This window comes from Sus scrofa, chromosome 6 (assembly GCF_054392235.1).
Source record: "Sus scrofa isolate SSC_HxYL_T2T_F1_AM1 chromosome 6, Sscrofa_HxYL_maternal_Yorkshire_Landrace_v2.0, whole genome shotgun sequence".
Taxonomy (NCBI): domain Eukaryota; kingdom Metazoa; phylum Chordata; class Mammalia; order Artiodactyla; family Suidae; genus Sus; species Sus scrofa.
Window position 1 is genome coordinate 115752912 of NC_139388.1, and position 18129 is coordinate 115771040.

The 18129-nt window shown below is 41.6% G+C and overlaps 1 long non-coding RNA gene across 4 annotated transcripts in view; it reads left to right on the top strand.

The window, feature by feature from the left end:
- Positions 1-10943, top strand: part of LOC100514905 (uncharacterized) — a 36286-nt gene extending 25343 nt beyond the window's left edge. For 2 of the 4 annotated variants that reach the window (XR_002345073.2, XR_002345072.2), the window contains one exon: positions 545-2957. This is a non-coding gene — a long non-coding RNA (uncharacterized LOC100514905). Of the gene's footprint in view, positions 1-544; positions 2958-4067; positions 4662-9919 lie in introns of those variants that run through there. The other 2 variants (XR_014807787.1, XR_014807786.1) reach the window with 2 other exon arrangements.
- The last annotated feature ends 7186 nt before the right edge of the window (positions 10944-18129 follow it).

The window sequence follows — 18129 nt, forward strand, 5'->3', positions numbered from 1 at the left end:
TATCCACCATACTCTGGTAAGGACTTGTACAGGAAAATACTATAAGGAAAGAAAGAAAATAGCCCGGGAAACCAGTAGGTTCTCTGTATTCCCACTGACAAAATAGCGACCATGTAAAAATGGATTTTCAGAGTTCTCTGGAGTCTCAGCTGGTTAAGAATGTGGCCTTGTCACTGCTGTGGCTCATGTGGCTGCTGTGGCATGGGTTTGATCCCTGGCCCTGGAATTTTTGTCTGCAGTGGGTGCAGCCAAAAAAAAAAAAAAAGTTAATTTTAGAAATGTTGGTTTAGATAGAAGATTGTTGGTTTGTTTATTACTCTTTTTCTTTAAAGAGAGATCTTTCTAATCAGAGAAAAATAACTATTGCTCAGCCATTCAACTTAAAAATTTCTGTTTCAGTTGGCTTATAATCTGACTGTCAAAGTTTAAAATTTTTTTTTAGTTGACAGCAACTGTAAGATGTCTTTTCACTTCAGAAATGTTAAAGTGTGAGTAAAGATATGTCTTTAGGTTCAAATTGAGGTCTGTCTCTCTCTCCTCTCAGACACGAAGGAGGCTTTTTGTCTTCTGGTTCCAAAGGTTGAAACTTCACACCAAAGAGCAGGAGCAGGTGCTGGACTGGATCTGTAATTCAGCTTCTGCAGCTCCTTATCTTGCTAAGATCTCCTCTGCTCCCTTTCAAGCCTCTGACGAGGGCAGCCTGGTGAACATTTGGGAGAAGAGGAGAATCAACACCCAGTGAAGAACTTGTTCTGAACATGTTGCATTTCCACCCTCCCTGATGGTTTCAGCAGGGGTTCTCTGGAGCGCACAATCCCATAAACAGCAGCATCTCCAGAGGCTGAAGATTCTGCCCTCTCCATCCTGTGCAAGGAGATTGGTTAAGGAAACTGTGACGTTTTCCCAGTGCAGATGACAGTGTTTCTGAGAAAATGATTGTTGTGGATCTCTTTGGGACGCTTTAACCAAGGCGTTCACAACCCATTGCTTGTAGCTAAGTTGGGCTTGAAAATACCACAATCTGTTGGGGAGGAAAAGCCTCATGTCTCTAGGTTTTAGGGGGCAATCTATAGCATCATAACTCAATCTTAACACAGTTCAATCTAGCCAGAGAGATGACGTCTTTGCCTAACACCCAGAAGGACAGATCAAGTGAAGGAAGTTCATCCAAGACGCTCCTGTTCTGTGCATGAAAACACAAGTCTACGTCTTTTCCATTTGGCCATTTCCAGTTTTCTTTGAGCACAGGAGTTTGTTTATTTGATTGTTTTATATTCGGGCAGCTAGGGACTGAGATATTTCTTTTCTGTTTGTTTCTCCAACTCTTTTTACAATTTAACAAGTCAAATACAAAACTCAGGGGAGTTAATAAGCCTCGTGATGGGGCGGCGAGTAGCATCCATATTGATTGGAAACACTGCTTTGGAAGGCGGTGGGAGAGCCCCAAACCAAACTTTCAGATGCCTGAAGCTTTGAGCTTTCCAATTAGGCTGAAAGTTTCCCTTGATAACCAGTAGTGCTGAAGCTTTTAATATTGTTTAGCTCTATGTGTTCTCAGCAACATTTTCGAGTTAGGAAGGCCAGCAGATCCCTTGATGTCAGCAAGGTAGCGATCCAACCCCCTTACACACTTTCTGATCCAATATGCTCTCTGGAAAAAAAAAAAAAAAGTCTTCAGCTTAACGTAAACTGATCATAATTGGGAGCAATTCTTCTTTCCCTTCTTCAATGCTATCTCCTCCTGTGCAGCCTATTTTGCATCCAAAGATACATTTGAAAGTCGAAATCCCTTAGAGCTAAATATTCTAAACTGACAGAAGAATTTCTAGTGGCACACCAGCCTGGAGCGATGTTTTTATGAGGACATCACTTTCTATTTCCAAGCTTCAGTATGCACTCTTGCTTCCTTTTTCCTGGGAGCCATGCCACATCAACTTGCCTCCCTCTCAGCTTTTAATGTTTTTTTAATGGAGTCCAGTTTTGCGCCTAAGTTATGGCTAGCTTTCTGACAAACCATCAGACACCTAAGTAACCAGAATGGAGGTATCCAGATGCCACATGGGGAGAAAGCCAATGGTAAACTTTTCCTTCCTTTGAACAAACCGTATTATAATAATGCCTTTTTGCCTTTTTTTTTTTAAACCTGGCCTCTGGGTTTGCCATAAAGCCTAAAAGGGGCTTAAGAAAAACATTTTAAAAATTAATATGTGATCTGAAGTCTTTTCTTGTAAGCCACAAGCTAAAGTAATCATCTCTCAATCTGGCTGGTGTGGCGAGTGTGCTGCCTGAACGGTGAAATAGCAGTACTGCTGCATTTTTCTCCTCAAGCATAAAATTGCTTGTGGAGCATTGAAGTCAGTTATCCAGTGAAATAAAGCGAGCACGCTTTGCAGGTAGATGATTGTTTAGAGGAACTTAAGAAAATAATTGTGAATTGTGCAATGAATGATCATTGCTGACGCCAACTCATCAGGGAATGTGGCATTTCTGTGATAAAGAAGAAATAAGGGTTCTTGAAAATTGGCAGTTTGGGATGGTCTTATCTACGGAACTTGGAAGACAAATGCAGAACATTTGGAAATTAAATATGCCCTCAGCTGAGAAATAATGCTCAGGGTTGGTCTGCTGGCAAGTGAAAGGTGAGTGTTCTCTCTGTGCCCGGGCTTTAAGATTTCTGCTCGGAATCATGTGAGTGTTCCGGCTGTGAGGGTCTAGAATCTATACAACAATATGAGTAAATGTCGTGCCTAAGAAACAGGCAGAATATAGCTTCCTAGATTCACACCAACCGAGTCTTTCTCAGGATTCAGATTTCAGCTGAATATGTTTCCCTCCCCTGTGAAGCCTTCCTATCCATGTTAGCTCACTCTGTATTGTCATCTTTCTTTATTTTACTAATCATTTTCTGGAATTATTGTCTTTATTTGTTTGCTGGTTTGTTAAAGTCTCTACCTGGTTGAAAATCAGTTCCCAGAGAGCAGGATGTTATATCTTCTTCACCACTGATTCCTAGCCCCTAGAAGCAGTGCCTGGCATTTTGTACATCTTCAATAGTAAATAAGTAAGGGAGTTCCCTTAGTGGTTCAGTAGGTTAAGAACCTGACTAGTAACCACGAGGATGTGGGTTCAATCCCTGGCCTCATTCAGTGGGTTAAGGATCCAGTGTAGGTGTAGGTCTCAGATGCAGCTCAGATCTGGCATTGCTGTGGCTGTGGTGTAGGCTGGCAGCTGTAGCTCCGATTTGACCCCTAGCCTGGGAACTTCCATATGCTGAAGGTGTTGCCTTAAAAAGTAAATAAACATAAAAATAAGCATCATTAGAAAATAAGTAAGTTAAGTAATGAATGAATGAAAACAGAATTCTAACTACAATATAGCTCTGAAGAGAGTTACACAACGTTGAATGGCTCGTAAGATGGATATAAGATATGGACGTACATGGCGTCTAAAATGTAGTCAAATGAGGTCAGGAATTATCTTTATACTAAAAAAAAAAAATCTCCATAGCATCAGGCACAGCATCTGATATTTCACTGCTGAAGGTGGGTTAACGGTGAGGTCTGGGGAGATGCCTGGGTGTTACATTCACTACAGGCGGTGATAAGGAAATGTGCTGGCGGGAGGGAGCACCTCTGGGGAGAAGATCCCCAAATACCAAGTTACCTGGATTGATGGGACCATCTTCTCCAGTGTGGGAACTCCTTGAACCAAGCTTGAAATTCCTCGCGCAAAGACTTTCCCCTTGGACCACGGAGAGAAAATATTTTAGCAATGGATTCATATCTGGGGTACTTTCTTTTAAACCAGTCCTTGCTGGCTTTTACACTGGTAAAAACTGTTCTTGCCAAAAAAATCAGTTGGGCTGATGGAGTCTGAGATTCGTTAGAAAGATTAGTAACTTAAAGCAAAGTACTTCTTTGAATTTGATGTATTTTACAGGAAGGGACCTAGTTTGATGTTGCCCAGCTTAACTTTTCATCCAAATTCCCCTGGAGGAGTGTTTTTTAATCTGATGTATTTTTATCCCTGTCTTCTGAAGTGGCATTTTTTTTTTTTTTTCCTAACAGGAGGATAGAGTAACGTGGAAAGCAGCTTTTATTCACTACAAGGACAACTAATGCACATGCAACCAAGGGCAGAGTTAGTCTCTAGGTGCATATATTAGCCTAAGGGTATTGTGGGTCCCTGTGTCTTAGAAAACTCTAAAAATAATTACCCTGTGATTAGTATCTGATGCCAATGGTATATTTTCACTTTAAGAGTCTGAGGTCTTTATTTCCTTGAGACAATGAATGAACTTCTTTTCACCTTGTTCTTGGCTACTTTGCTTCCGCTCTCTTAACATAGACACATACCCAGGCATGTGCAGGGGCAGACTGCCCCCTGCCAATGGTGGATTTTCTAATAAAATGCTTTCTCTTCATGTTATTAGTCTAGTCAAATTAGAAATACTTACTAATTCCCTTTTTATATCTTTAAGGTGTATATTCTCTACCAGGTGGTATATCAACAGGAAAAAGAAATTAACATTTTCTTCCAGATTCTATCTAATGTTTCTGTCTGTAAGTTTCCCGAAATGTGGGAAACAGAGACACAGTAGTGCTCTTTCCAGCTCAAGCTCATTAATAAAATTTTGGTCATGTTCAAAGACTTTTTAAAAATGAGTCCAGGGGCAATTTTATGCCCAGCCTTTAATCACTAACCACTGCCTCTCTCATCATTTGGGCGATTCTAAGAGGATGGTGGCTAATGCATGGATGATGGCGATGACTGCCTTGTAAACCACATATGGAGAAGCCATCATCAATGGCTTTGATGTCCCAAAGCCATGGCCCACCAATCCGATGTCAGGGTGATGGATTAGGAATTGTCGGGCTCTCCTTATTGGTTTTTCAAAAATAAGGAGCTAATGAAATCTGGTTCTAAGGAGGGACATATATGTTAACAGACTATTTGGGGAGAAAAATTAATGTAAGTGCCCCATCGTTGGATTCATTTGAAGTTTGTTTTCTAAAAGGGAGACATGGGCTTCTTTGGTGGCCTGGCGGTTAAGGTTCTGGAGTGGCCACTGCTGTGGTGCAGGTTCAGTCCCTGGCCTGGGAACCTCTGCATGTGAGGGTGCAGCCAATGAAATAAAATAATAAAATAAAATAAAATAAAATAAAATAAAATAAAAGAGACTTACAGTAAAAGGAGGGTATGCTTGTGAAGCCGCAGGATCAGTAGCTAAAGTTCTTGGAAGGTAAGGTATGACCTTCTTAGAATTTGTCATTGAAGTGTTTCCTTATGTTTCCCCTGGGGGAAAAAAAAAAGGTGAGAGAAGACTTGGGAGGAGGGAGAAGAGAGGAAGAGGAATGGAGATAGGAACACGGCCAAACTAGAGACCCATCTGTAACAGAGGAGGAAAGGGTTCCTTTAAGAAGCTTGCCTGTAATATTTAACTGGTGCCTTCATATAACATCTTGACTTAATAAAGAGACTAGCAAAGGAAAAGAAAAGAAAAATGAAAGAAAAAAATCCAGAGCAAGACAATAAAAAGTTTCCTCCTCACACCCACCACCTTGGGGGTTTTTCCTTTGTGCCTCAGAGCTTATGCCACTGAAACTCATCAATTTTTGCTTTTATGCTGGAAAGGCCTAAAAAAACATTTGAAGCTTCCCACCACCGCTTGGGGGTGAGAAGATTTCACAACGTCTCCGGGCCTGTCCCCGGGGAAGGCCAGGGGGCCATGGGCCCAGGAGAGAAGCTTCTTTCTCTCCCTGGTCCCTGCCAGCCAGCAAACAAAGGACAGAACCTCAAAGTTCTTTCCCCAACATCTGACCTCGGGCCAAAGGCAAAACATTTTATCTCTGGGTCCTAGTGACACAAGCTCCCTGGCTCTTGCAATTGTGCTTTTATGATGTGACTGGGAAGCTTTGATGGAATTACTCTTGCCTCCTCTTTCTCTGCCCAGCCATTTATTATTCTGTATATTTTCGAGGGCTGTGGGAAACTTTCATAACCGAGCCTAAGCCAGGCAAAAACTTGTTCTATTTGGAATTTGTAATGAAGTCAAAACATGGCCTGGATTTTCTGAAAGCCTCCTTTGGCTGCCTGCAACAGCCCCGGGGCACAATCAGACAGGGATGGAGAAGGCCTGGGAGCAGATTTTGTTACCAAGAATAGGACAGAACAATATTTGCCTCCAAAACACTAGGGCTGCTATTTACCTTCTCAGCTGGAAGAAGTGAGAGATAAATGCAGATTTCACATAAAGCGCAAATACCAATTCTTTCATTTCCAATTGTCAGGATTTTTTTTTTTTTTTTTAATTCTTCCCCTGAACTCCCTCTAAACAAAAGGTTAAGGAGAAATTTTTAGCATATTTGATTTCCTGACCTAAGGGAAGACATTCTTTATTTCAGAACTTTTGACCCCCGAAGAGCTGTTACTTTGCCTGAAAGTATGAGGGAGACAGAATAAAAACCGTGAGACATTTGAAGTGATTGTGGGTTTTGAGACTGCTTTCTTTTGTGAACTGTGCGTGTCACATTGCAGGGAAATACTATGAAAAAAAAAAAAAAAAAAAAAAACACCCAAGTTTCTCTCAGTTTGGATGGAAAACTTTGCCTGCTTTGCAGAAGCTCTCGCAAATTGTTGACTGGCTTAAACCCGATCCCTCCAAAGGCCCCTCAGTCCCTAACAAAAGTGGTAAGTGGTAAGATGCAGTTCCTAATTTTTATTTAAGTCAAAGGTTAATAGTAAAAGGGGGGTTGGTCCTTCACTGTTGCAAGTTAATGTTTATTTTTTTACCCTCGTTTAAAGAATTTCCTTAAGGCCCTTCTTTCCCTGCAGAAAGCAGGGTGAGGAACTCAGATTTCATGCCCCCAGGCTTGAATAAAGGAATAAAAACAGCACAACATTTGCATCTATTTAACAATCTCAGTTCTAAGAGCCCCCTCACAGTGAGAGGGGAGGAAAAAAACCCGTATCTCGAGGTTAAACGAAGTTATTCTGAAATATTTGCCGAAAACACAATTCAGAGAAAGATAATCATTGTCAGAAATGACCTAGGAATTCCAGGCCAGATGACTAAAAACACAAAGCTTGGAGAAGGATGCATTCTCTTGCTTTCCAGCCGGCCCGGATATCAATGAGCATCAGCTAAAGGTGGCTGAAGAACCAATTTCATGCATCTACTGTACGAGGAAATGAACTGAGCCAAGGGCAAAAATAAAATTATACAAATGTTATTATAGACTAGCCTGCTTCTGTCCTAGTTTAATTCAAATTTTAGTGCTGCAGGCTTTGCTCCTGGCAGTAGCCTTCCTGAATAAATCAACATTTGCTTACATCTAAATTATTAGGGGAGCATGTGACTTTGTTTATTGTATAAATTATCCGCAAGGTTAAAGCATTAACTGTTCAACTGGTTTTGTTCAGTCACCTCACCAACTCTTTCCTCGAGTCAGCTCTCCCCCAAATAGGAAAGAAAAATCTCAAAATTACTATTTTTTTTTTTTTAGACGAACCCAAGAAGAGTTGCTAAAGGTAGGATGGGAGACAGTCTGAAGGGTTAACAAAGAGGAAGAAAGGAGCCTAAGAAAGAGCCCTGATAAGGTGTCTGCACAAAGTGAAATGGTGATCCGGTCAATAATCAGTTAAGTTGATTAAGGCAGCCAACCAAATGGGATAATTTAACATAAAACTGAAGGCCCTTTTGGCTAGGGTTTCAGGAGGCAAGGAATTGCAAACTATATGGCAATGTTGGACCCAAACTTTTTTTTTTTTTTTTTTTTTTTTTGGTCTTTTTAGGGCCACACCGCTGGCATATGGAGGTTACCAGGCTAGGCTTCAAATCAGAGCTGTAGACACTGGCCTACACCAGAGCCATAGCAACGGCAGATCTGAGCTGTGTCTATGATCTACACCACATCTCACCGAACCCACTGGTTGAGGCCAGGGATGGAACCTGTGTCCTCATGAAAGCTAGTCAGGTTCATTTCTGCTGAGCCTTGACCGGAACTCCAACCCAAACATTTAAATTGCCTTTAGCAATTAGAAAAGAAAGTTAAACACAGAGCTGGACAATGCATTTAAGAACAATGGAATTTGGGTTTGTTTTTTGTTTTTATCTCTTCTCATCACATGAGTACTTCCTGAAAGCTCACTCATACATGTTTGGGAACAAAGAATGGAACTTCATTATTAGACAGTTTGACTTTCTAAGTATTTAGACAAACCAGATGTCAGGTGCGTCCTGCTTTGCGAATGTTCAATTTAAATGAATAGCAAGGGTTCAAAGTAGACAAATCAGAGGCAATTAATTGCTTTATAAAAGGTTCTTCTTTCTATAAGATCATCCACAGGAGGCTTCTTGTAAATTTTGATCTTTCCCACAGTAAGAAATTAATTTATGAAACTGTAAATTGAATTCAGTTAAAAAGGTTAGATCCAGTCTTTTCCAAGAATATGTGTGTGGGTGTGTTATCTTTATCAAAACTCCTTCTAGAAACGCTGCAGGTCAGGTGATTTTTGTATAGAGTGAACTTCTGCAACAAATGATTCAAATGTAAGGTGTGTTCAAGAGGAAAATCAATTTCCCATTCAGCCCACTCCTGATTCTTTCTATTTGCATTCTAAATTGGGCTTTGCGATGGTGGACAGTGGTTTTCCAGATGTGATCAGTGGCAGGCATTCACAGAATCATCCAGGCCTGGAGCCCAAGTATCTGCCCTGTTAACAAAGGTCCACATAACTGGGATACACATACACCAACATGTGAGAACTGCTTTTGTAGGATCTAAAAAAGAAGCAAATGATGTTGCTCTATCTACATTTTATTTCATGTGCTTTGCCTCTTCTGTTCATGGTATTCTGGAGCTCAGCCTATTCTAAAAGGGGCTCCTAGCTGTAAGGCCTTCCAACCCTGGCCCTGCTTTGTTTGGTCAAGGGTATTTTTGAAGTATGCTTAGTCATTCCTCTGGTAGACCCTGATTTGTTTTGAGACAGTGAGCCTATGAAAAAGCATCACACATAACTATAATTTTATCTGAAAAAAATTTATCAGGTGTACAACTAAATTGCTTTCCACCCAATCGGTTTTTGTTTTTTGTTTTTTTGTCTTTTTGCCTTTTCAAGGGCTGCTTCCGCGGCATATGGAGATTCCCAGGCTAGGGGTCTAATAGGAGCTGTAGCCACCGGCCTACTCCAGAGCCACAGCAACGCGGGATTCCAGCCGCATCTGCAACCCACACCACAGCACACGGCAACGCCGGATCCTTAACCCACTGAGCAAGGCCAGGGATCGAACTCGCAACCTCATGGTTCCTAGTCGGATTCGTTAACCACTGCACCACGACAGGAACCCCTCCAATAGGTATTTTTAAGAAGTAACTTAAAATTAAAAAAAAAAAAAAATGGGGGAGTTCCTGTTGTGGCTCAGTGGAAAAAAACCCGACTAGTATCCATGAGGATGCAGGTTCAATCCCTGGCCTCACTCAGTGGGTTAAAGGGTCCAGCATTGCTGGGAGCTGTCGTATAAATCGCAGAAGCAGCTTGGATCCTGCATTGCCATGGCTGTGGGTAGGCCGGCAGCTGTAGCTCCAATTGGACTCCTAGCCTGGGAACTTCCATATGCCGAGAGGGTGGCCCTAAAATGCAAAAAAAAAAAAAAAAAAAAAATTTAAATGTAATTTTTAAAGGTTACACTCCATTTGCAGTTATAACAAAATATTGTCTATATTTCTCATGTTGGGCAATACATCCTTGTAGCCCATCTTACACCCAATATTTTGTATCTCTCACTCCCCCACCCTATGCACCCCCCCACCTCAGCCCCTGCCCTGCATAACCACTTGTTTGTTCTCTATATCTGTGAGTCTATTAAGAAATACACTCTCACCTTTTTTTTCCTTTTTTTGACTATGGCTTATGGAAGTTCCCAGGCTGATCCTGGGTCAAATCAGAGCTGCAGCTGTCAGCCTACACCACAGCCACAGCAACATGGGATCCAGGCCACATCTATGAACTACCCCACAGCTTGCGGCAACGGTGGATCCTTAACCCAATGAGTGAGGCCAGGGATTGAACCTACATCCTCATGGATATTATGTTGGGTTCTTAACACGCTGGGCCACAACAGGAACTCCAAAACAGCTTTTTATTTTTTATTTTTTTGCTTTTTAGGGCCACACTCGAGGCATATGGAGGTTCCCAGGCTAGAGGTCCAATCGGAGCTACAGCTGCTGGCCTACACCATAGCCACAGCAACACAGGATCTGAGCTTCATCTGCAACCTACACCACAGCTCACATCAATGCCGGATCCTTAACCCACTGAGCGAGGCCAGGGATGGAACTCACAACCTCATGGTTCCTATTGGGATTCGTTTCCGCTGTGCCAGGACAGGAGCTCCAAAATGGCTTTTTAATAGCAGCATATCAGAGTGGAGAAAGCAGAAAGCAGAGACTTTGGAATCAGACCACCTAGTTTCAAATCAGTTTCATCATCCACCTTTGAAATTGACAACACTTGTGACTCGAACCCAGCCAGAAGACAGATTGGGACTTAAACCTACAGTATATATACACAATGGAATATTACTCAGCCATCAAAAAGAACGAAATACCAGCATTTTTAGCAACATGGATGGACCTAGAAACTATCATGCTAAGTGAAGTCAGCCATACAATGAGACACCAACATCAAATGCTTTCACTGACATGTGGAATCTGAAAAAAGGACAGTCGGAACTTCTTTGCAGAACAGATGCTAACTCACAGACATTGAAAAACTTATGGTCTCCGGAGGAGACAGTTTGGGGGGTGGGGAGATGTGCTTGGGCTGTGGGATGGAAATCCTGTGAAATCAGATTGTTATGATCGTTATACAACTACAGATGTGATAAATTCATTTGAGTAATAAAAAAAATGAAAAAAATAAAATAAAATTAGAATCACCCACCTGGGTGTCTGGATTTATTGAAGTTCAGGTTCTTTGTGTCTGTGTAGAAGGAATTCAGCAAGGGACAAAGTGATAAGCAAGGAATAGATTTATTCAGATAGGATGCTTGTGAGAGCATCAGGGGAGCAGGCAAGGAGGCTCTGCCCCAGCATTAGAGGGGCTACGTTTTTATAATCCAAGGAAAGTGGGGAGGGGGAAAAAGACAGCCTCTTCCTCTTTCTTGGAGTAGACATCAGGTTACATCATTAGCTCCTCCTTCGTATCCAGTAAGAGAGTATTTGACCCTAATGAGGTCAAACTAGGGCTGTTATGGTGCTTATTCAAATCAGCACAAGGGTGGTAACAGGCTACAATATGTTGAAACATCTCAGGATTCCATATAATGAGGGTCTCTACTTTGGAATGTCACCTTTCCCTTAAATTCTTCTCCTTGGTCCAAGGATTATTATCTTGCTGAACCTGAACGCAGACCTCATCTTATCTTTCACTTAATGACCTAAGGCATATCTCATGATTTTATTTATAGTTTTATAGTTAAGCGAGCCTGCTTTGTTCTGATGGTTTTCTTGAGCGATTGTTAACTTTCAGTGGTCTCCCAAAATTCCCTAGGTTTCCCTCTTTATGGTCCTCTACTGGGATTCCTACCACTACCTGTGTAACTATCCTACTCCATCCCTATCACCTTCATGAGATGTTTGGCAATCCTTGAAAAGCTCTGAGCTCAGTTTCTTTGCCCATGATATGGGACTAATAAATTGTATACAGGCCAGGTTTGAGAGACAAATGAATAATATGCAAGAAGCACTTGGGATAGATAATTATTGTCATTCACTACACAAAGAGCTGTTGCATCCAGTTGGTGAACATGAAGAGGAGAAGCACTGGAGAGCTGGGACACTGCTGCTGAGGAAATATCAGACAATTCGGGGTAGGGGGCAGGAGACCAGAAAACTGATCGCTTCCTTCCCAAACTCAGGGTGTGTAAAACCTCTCCCCAGATTCCTTCAGGGAGGGGACAGAGAGAGAAAGAACTGCATAGGAATTATAGAAGGAACTCATCTACAGAACTGATGTGGCTTGTAGTTTCCCTGAGCCTCTGTGCTGGAAGGTAGCAAATTTACCTAGAAATTCACATGATGAAAACTTGGTTCACGAAATGAGAACTTTGGGCCACTGAAGACAAAGGGGCTAAGAATTCTCTAGTCTTGGCAGAAAAGTTTTCATAAAAGAGATATAACAGAGTAGATACAGAAAAGACTCAGCAGGTGAAATAGACGAAATGAGGGAAGGGCAAAAAGCCCTGGCTTAGGGTCTCATCAGTTCCTTGATTGGGCACCACTGAATGTCGGTAACCGTGGTGATGACAATGATGTGACTTTCTAGTGGGCCGGTCTTGCAGCACCTGCAGAATGGTATCAAGTTCCATTCCTGCTTGGAGACTTTATACTGTATATTTTCTTTCTTTCTTCTTTTTTTTTTTTGTCTTTTTGTCTTTTTAGGTCCGCACCCGTGGCATATGGAGGTTCCCAGGCTAGGGGTCTAATTGGAGCTGTAGCCGCTGGTCTACACCACAATCACAGCAATGTCAGATCCTAGCTGCATCTGCAACCTACACCACAGCTCATGGCAATGCCGGATCCTTAACCCACTGAGCGAGGCCAGGGATTGAACCCGCAACCTCATGGTTCCTAGTCAGATTTGTTTCCACTGCACCACAACGGGAGCTCCTACACTGTATATTTTCTAAAATGTGTTATATCATTTAACTATCATATCAAGCCTATGAAGTAGGTTTTATTCTTTAGCCTCAAGGTCCTATGAATACCTTGGGAAGTGGTTATATCTTGAGTCATGGAAAACACCAGTTGAGTTTTTGTGTTATGTGTGAAATATTTCCATAACAGATTCATTGTTTGGCCAATGTCCACTTAGCATTTCTGATGTAAAATATCATTTTGTGTAAAATGATATCCCAAATTCTCTTTGGGAAACCACCCACTTTCAGGCCACATGTTTTTTTTTCTAAAGGTATCAAATCCAAAGCTAGCATCAAGGGTTGATTGGCCTAAAGAGAGTAGCACTGCTTTCTTTTTGGTTACAGAGATTGATTCACCCATTGGCTGTGTGACTCAATCCGAGCCATGCACAGTGAAACTTTTCTTTCCCATGGGACTTGAACCTGAAAACACGTGGACTTGTGCTACTGTTGCCACCTTGCTACCACATGTAGACCACGAATTAGGCCAGTGCATGGAAGAATGCAGAACCCAGCTGAGAGGTGGGCAAAAATGGATCTTGGGTGGCGGGGGTGGACTGGGAGTTTGGGATTGACACATGCAAATTATTGTACGTGGAATGGATGGTCGACAGGGACCTGCTGTGTAGCACAGGGAAATCTACTCAGTATTCTGTGATAACCTATATGGGAAAAGAATCTGAAAAAGAATGAGTATGCATGTATGTATAACTGAGTCACTTTGCTGTACATCAGAGGTTAACACAATATTGTAAATTGACTATACTTCAATAACATTTAAAAAAAAGAAAAAAGGTGTCTTGAAGACATCAGTGGAGGCTAAATCAAACCATTCTGGAAGAGAATCTCATTCTGGACTTTGTTTTCCTCTTTTGACCACACCCAAAGCATGTGTAAGGTCCCCGGGGTTTTGGGTTGAATCTGAGCCACAGCTGTGACCTACATCACAACTGCAGCAACTTTTGACCCTTAATCAGTTTCCCCAGGCCAGGAATCAAACTCTCACCTCAGCAGTGACCACAGCTGCTGCAGAGATGACACCTGATCCTTAAGCCACTGCTCCACAGTGGGAACTCCTCATTATGGACTTTTTACTGAAGTAAGCCCATAAACCCCCTTATGGCTTAAGCCAATTTTGGCAGGGTGCTTTTTCATGTTCAACAGAAGAGATTCCTAATTAGGGAAGAATCTCTTTCTACCATTCTATGCAGAGGGAATTTATAGATAGAGCTTGTCCATGAGAAGGTTATTATGCAAAACAAGAACAAAAATGGAAAACTGGCATATTATGGGAAGTTTTATAGTCTGGGAAAATTTACAGACCATGTCCCCAACATAAAACATATTCTGGAGAAGTCACTAGTTACCTACTCTGATATTTGTTCTTCCCTCTTAAACTCCTTATTATAGCTGGGCACATAACCAATTTTTTAAAAGGACATGGTCAGATGTCTTTGTGACTCAATATGGCCATGGGACTAAATTCTGGCCAATGGGATTTAATCTTGGCAGCTCCTCCAGGTAATTTTTCTTAAAAGATAGCTGGCATGAACCCTTTGCCTTTTTTTCTTTCTTCCTTCTGCTGCTTGAAATGTGGGTGTGATAGCTGGAACTCTAACTACCATCTTGCACCATGAGGCCAGGGCTCAAATGGCAGAGCTACAAGCTGAAAGGAGCCTGGGTTCCTAAGGACTTCAGGGAGCAAGCCATTTTACAGACCTCGTTAGCCTACACCTGCATTTTTACTTGGGAAAGAAAGAAACCTCTATCTTAATTTAAGTTGTTGTTAGTATTAAATCCACCCCAACTGTTCTTTCTCTCTTTTTTTCTTTTCTTTCTTTCTTTTTGTTTTGTTTTGTTTTTTAGGGCCTCACCCACAGCACATGGAGATTCCCAGGCTAAAGGTTGAATCAGAGCTATAGCCGCTGGCCTACGCCACAGTCACAGCAACGCCAGATCTGAGCCGAGACTGCGACCTAAACCACAGCTCATGGCAACGCCGGATCCTTAACCCACTGAGTAAGGCCAGGGATCAAACCCGCAACCACATGGTTCTTAGTCGGATTTGTTAACCACTGTGCCACGACAGGAACTCCTCTAACAATATGTTTTACATCAAACTAAATTATTTTTTCAATCTCGTTTTGATTGCCCCTGAAACTGAAAATAAGTACAGATAATGTATGCAAAGTTCATAAGATGTTGATGTAGTCTTTCAATATATATTCTATAAATAATTATAACAATATTCAAGTTGAGTTCAATGTAAGCCAAAAGGATTCAATTCTTCCTATGTGTGCAGCAGTGGGATTTTTCAATGATAAAGGTGTGAATGTAATATACACATTTAATTTAGAGTCACAAACCAATTAAATCACATGTTGGAAGATAAACTTTTGGAGTGGGAAGCAAGTGGTTATGCATATTGTAGTTTGGATAATTGTTGTTTATAATGATATAAACACTGCCTGAGAACCCCTGTCTCACAGTAGCTGTGATTCAAATTCTGCAGGTATTTGTCAGGGCTGAAATTAATAAATTACATTTGTACAAGAGTAAATATTTTTTAGCTTTTAAAATTGGGAAGCTTAATGAATATCAGATAATCTATGGAGAATTTTGAAACAGTTTTTTAAAGTAATTTCTCTTTAGTGGAATTTCTGGAAGAGTGAAGTGTACCATCAGGTGTGAGTAGTGCAGAGATGTAAGAAGAGAACAAGATGTATCCGTTTACCCTTGCTGTGTAACAAAACACCCCAAAACATAGAAGCTTACATTTAGCATATGATTCTGCAGGTTGGCAATTTGGGCTGGCCTCAGCTTTGGTTTACTCTTACTCATGTGTCTGCTGCACCCCCTGGGTTGACCAGAAGGGTCTTTTGGAGACTGACTGTCCTCCTTGTGGTCTCTCATCCGCTTGAAGGCTACTGGCTTATTCCCACATGGATGGCAGAATTTCAAGAGAAAGTGGAAACACACGAGGCTTCCTAAGGGTCAGTCTTGGTCTTGTCTTCTGATACCTGCACTGCTTGCCACTGGACAGTGATGATGATGATAAGAGGGGCTGCCACATCACATTTCAAGAGGCAAGCCTACAGGGAATGGAAGGGTGCAGCCCTCTCTCCATCAGTCTACCAGAATGGACCACATTGAGGAGCTGAGGGAAGATGGGATTGATTTATTGTTGAATGAGTTAGGAGAGAATATAAAAATCCTTTATTTAGGAAGAAATAAAAAAGGATACAGGCAAGGGAGAAAGGAGGGTGTCAGAGAGCATCTGTGGTGCAAATAGCAACAGGGAGCTCCAGAAGACTGTTGAACAAGGCAGAGATGTAGATGGAGCAGAGGGCATGTTTTAGCATCCTCAGAGTTAGAGGGACTTCTGGCTGAGTGCCTAGCAAGAGAAGTAGAACATTTATGTCTCTGGGTTTCTGAGTTCATGATGCCAGCAGTCTCTGGACCAGCCAAATTATGGTGGATTTATTATTTACATTACAGCTGGATTTAAAAATGAAAACATATGTCTACATTTTCAGTGCTTTGAAAACACCATTGAACATGCTGTAGAATTTTATATCCAGTAACAGGATGCAATTTCCCTATCAAATAAAATAGCTGTTTGTTTTCTGTATTCTTGTATTGTTATGGAAATTTCACAGTTTATCAGCTTCAGGGAAGTCAACTGAAATGAGTAGGCCACTTATATGAGCTATTTTTTCCCTCCCCTCAAAATCCTGATTCTCTTTCTATTTATGCTAATATTGTTTTATGCTAATCATGCACTTTGGTTTGGTTTGAATGCAATACAACGTGATTCATAGGAGGAAGACAAATGTTCTGAAAGCCTCCTGGTGGGATTGACAGTGTACTGAAGCGCTCCAGCAAAGGAACATCTTGGCGGTGTCCTGTAGTCTTAACTTTCTCCTCCTGCCTCTGTGGATAATGTGTTTCTGACACCAACAAATAAGAAGTTGCTTAGGGCCCAGTTAATTTCGCTGACTTCTGCAAAGTATGCCTGATTTCCTTCCTCGTGATTGTAAGAGTAATGATAACTTATGGTGCAACCGGGCAATTTTGTGAGGAAACCCCCTCTTCCAGGAGCAATTTAGAGATGCTTCTTCTTCTTTTTTTTTATTGCAGTGTGACAATGGCAAGTACCCAAATCCTGTTAACAAATAATGTGATTTCTGAGCTTGGGTTCTGGACTAACCATGTTACAGGGTGTGTGTCACTAGCTATGAGATGAAGTTAATAGTCAGCATGTTTTGAAAAATATACAGTGTTTGAGTCTGGTAGTTCTTCTTTTCTCTAAAAGTAGACTTTGGTCTTGTCTCCATGTTCTTGTTTGAATTTGCTGTCTCGGGCTTGAGCAGGAATGTAAGACAAGGCAAGGAGAAATATGGTGGGTGGTCCCTCCCTGGTTAGGCGAGGATGGTTATTTAACCTCTAAGTTTGAGCAAGTTTGAAGGGAAAAAATTCAGAACATGCCTACATGGGTAAAATAACATTTAAAGAACAAATGAATGTTTCTGGTACCTTGTCTGTTATAAAACCTTGCCAATTCATCCTTGTGATTCTCAGTGAGCTCTTTGAGGTTAGCTTCTGCCTTTTTCTAGCTGCATGACCATGGGCCATTCTCTTAAACCTTCGTCAGCCTCAGTTTAATAGTATCTTGTAAGACTATGGCAAAAATTACATTAAGTAATTAGGTGATGTGTAGTGCTGGGCACATGGGAAGGGCTCAGTGGTGCCATCGTCATCATCATCACTGTCACCATCACATCTGTTTCATTATCCTGGAGTTCAAGGCCGAATTTAACCAAACTGGCTTCACCCCTTATATGATGCTGACTAGTAGGTGCAAAGTACACGGAGGCATTCAGCAAGTTCTTGAAAAACAAGTAGAATGGATCTGTCAGATGTGTGGTGGCCAAGGCAGAGGGGGAGGGAGTGGGAGTTTGGGGTTAGTAGATGCAAACTATTGCATTTGGAGTGTGCAAGCACTGAGGTCCTGCTGTATAGTACAGAGAACTATATCCAGTCACTTGTGATGGAACATGATGGGAGATATTATGAGGAAAAGAATCTGTATATATGTATAACTGGGTTACTTTGCTGTACAGCCGTAACTGACAGAACATTGTAAATCAACTATAATAAAAAAAGTTTTTAAAAAAGAACAGATCTAGGGAGTTCCCGTCTTGGCGCAGTAGTTAACGAATCCGACTAGGAACCATGAGGTTGCGGGTTCGATCCCGCCTTGCTCAGTGGGTTAAGGCTCCTGCGTTGCCTGTGAGCTGTGATGTAGATGGAGACACGGCTAGGATCCGGCATTGCTGTGGCTCTGGCGAAGACCAGTGGCTATAGCTCCAATTAGACCCCTAGCCTGGGAATCTCCATATGCCGTGGAAGTAGCCCTAGAAAAGGCA